Genomic DNA, 3220 nt, shown 5'->3' on the forward strand with positions numbered 1-3220 from the left:
CCTGCCTCTGCCTTCTGAGTGCTGGGATTAAAGGCATGCGCCACCACTGCCACTTGGATGGTAAATCAATCCTAAAATAATTCTATATATCACTTTTATGTGGACAAAAGTTGTAATCTTACACATTATATGTTCTCAAAATGGCAATGATTACCTAACTCTTTAATGGTTGAGACAGAGTTTCTGTCTTCTTGGCAGTTCTTGCATGTGCCTTTTCTTCCATGGGAACTGGGAGCTGTAACTGAAACTATCTAACCCTTCATGTCCTGGCACCAGAGACATGTCTGACCTTTCGTGTCCTTTGTGTTCCTATACGTTTTTAACATCATCTTTTAAGAAATTGTCTCCCAAGTTCTTCATTCTTTGGAATATAGTTACCTCTTTTTTAGTATAGTTAAGTAAGCAAGCATTATTAACGTTAGTGAGTTCTTCCTGCTTACTCAGAATGACTGCAGATTAATAAAAATGGGTTAAATCAAGATGTGAGAGTTAGCCAATAAGAGGTTAAAACAAATGGGCCAAATAGTGTTTTAATTAATATAATTTCTGCGTGGTTATTTCGGGGCTAAGCTAGCTGGGTGGCCAGGATGAACAAGCAGCCCCTCCCTACAACATTTAGTAGTACCTGGAATTGCTCTTTTCAGTGAAGTTGGGAGGAAGCCTTTATTTGATACCACAGTTTCCATATTGAAGGCCACAACCATTGACAGGGAATTACGGATGATTTATTGAAAGTTTGCCTAAGTTAGGATCCTGTAATAGATATCCTTTTCCCTGGGGGCTCAAATATTGGCTACCCAGATCAATAAAATGCTAAAATAACAAAAACAGCAGCAAGAGCAGCAGCAATAACAACAACAAAACCACACTCTGTGTTAGTAACTGAAGCCCTTGATTATAGTGGGAATACAGGATAAAGTTTGGGGACTGAATTCCATGAAATGGTGATGGATAACGATGATGGAGTTGCTCTCAGCTTTACACAAGTGTATTCCTTTTAGGGAATCTGATTCCTTTGGCTCTTATGATCTTTCTGCCCCTCTTCCAAAATGATCCATGAGTCCAGGGTACAAGAATTGTGTTGCAGATGTAAGTTGGGCTGGGAGTTTCATAAATGTTATTTATGTGCAATGATAAGTTGGTTGGTTATCAGATCTTATAGTTTATCAAATATTCTGGGGAGGAGAAGAGTTAATGCATGGGAGTCTAGAGGAGAAAGCAGCTACAGTAGCTCTCAGTGTGACTGTAATGACCTTCCTCTGTACTTCCTGTAAAGTGTGTGTGGGAGGGATGTGACCTTCCTCCTAGAGCATCCACACTCTTCTGTTTCTGTTTATTTATTTACTATTTATTTTTAATAGCATAATTCTTTATTGATATTTTTGAAATTTCAGATCGTGCTCCCCGACCCTGCTCACCTCCTCATCCCTCCATATCAACCCCTCACCACTGCAGCATCCCTGGTTTAAAAGGAAACCCCCAAATTAATTAAAAACAAAACAAACAAGAAAAATCACCTCACTCCTTCTCCAACACCACATCTGCCTGCATGCTACCATGTTCTGACATGATGATAACAGACTAAACCTCTGGACAGTAAGCAAAGCTCAATTACATGTTTTCCTTATAAGAGTTGCCTTGATCAATGGTGTCTCTTTACAGCAACAGAAACCCAAACTAACTCAACTTGATACCAGGGACTAGGGTACTGCTGTGACAGGCCAAACCATGTTTTTGTTTGGAGGAATACAGACTTTGAGACTGTGAATTAGAAAAGTAGTTGAATGTTTTAAGTGGGGTGCAATGGGCCAACCTAGAAGGAACATGGATGACAGTGGTACTGAGAATGATTTGAACTCTGAGGGTCTGGTTCAAGAGGTTCCGGAGGAGAAGAATTTTAGTATGTTACCTAGAGATCATTCTTGTGATATTTTGGTAAAGAATGTGGCTGCCTTTCTGCCCCCAACCAAAGAGTCTGTCTAAGACTAAAGTGAAAAGATTTTAATTAATTCTGTTGGCAGAGGGAATCTCAGTATTGTATAGACTTTGTTGTGTGGTTATTAGTGGTAACTCTAGTGAAGATTTATAATGAAAAGGAACAAACCAAGTAAGAAAAAATACAAAATGCACAATTTGAGGAGAAACGGAGCACCAGGAAGTGGAATGGAGTTAAGTCCTGTGTTCAAAGAGATAAACAGATTAAGAAATGGAATAAAGGGAGGGATGACCTCAGAGCAAGTTAAGTTTCCAACTTGCGAAAAGGAACTAAAGAAAAGCTTAGAGCTGAGTGTGGTGCTGCAGAATGCAGAGGCTTCCAGAGTTTGAGTTTGAGGCCATCCTGGTCTACATAGAAAGTTCCAGAACAACCAAGCTCAGACAGAGAAGAAAACCATGGAAAACAGAAAGCTGGTGAAGATGTAATTGAACAAGGGGACCATGTTCCAGTTCCAGCAAGCAGCAGAACTTGGCAGCTTCTGCTGTGTGGTTCTGGCTTTTGAATCAAGGATAAAAAAGGGTTATGGAATATCCCTACTCAGCTAAGAAAAGCTGCTGAGGCCAGGCATGGGTCAGGGGTTTCCCTGTATGAAGGCTTAGAGAGGCCATCACATGAAGCTGTGAAGATGATGTTTATGTGGCCATGGAGACCCCACAATGTTGGAGATGCTGGAGTTGTCAGATACCTGCCGAGGAAATCTGCTAACAAGGGGTAAAACCAACCCAAGAGCTGAAAAGGGTTGGAGATCTCAAGAGCATGGTGACATCAGATAACAAATACAGAGATAGGAGTTTGCTGAGCTGGGTTTCAGTCTTGCCTTGGTCCAGTGTTTCCTCACTATCCTCCCTTTCCTCCATTTTGAAATGTTAATGTATATCCTGTGCTATCATATGTTGTAAATATGTGATTGTAAGACTTTAAGACAATCCTGAAGCCATTTTTGACAATTCTGAATCCTCTCAGCCTCTGTGCCATAGTGCTTCCCCTCCTCCCCTGGGAACCAAGGACCTAACAGCTACACTTGCACGTACTCAGTTCCTGAACAATTACCCATGTTTTGATTCAGTCCCCTGGGAAACGGGGTCAAAATGACCTCTTACCTCATCTGATCTGGCAACAGCTCTCCAGTCAATTATTGGTAATAGCCCTTTCAAATAAGCCAATCAGAATAGTCAAAGAACAACCCCCCTTGCTTCTGTGGCCCCTTTAAAAGTAGACTGTACC

The sequence above is a fragment of the Alexandromys fortis genome, unplaced genomic scaffold, assembly GCF_014885135.2.
Source record: "Alexandromys fortis isolate MF-2015 unplaced genomic scaffold, M_Fortis_MF-2015_v1.1 scaffold_299, whole genome shotgun sequence".
NCBI lineage: Eukaryota > Metazoa > Chordata > Mammalia > Rodentia > Cricetidae > Alexandromys > Alexandromys fortis.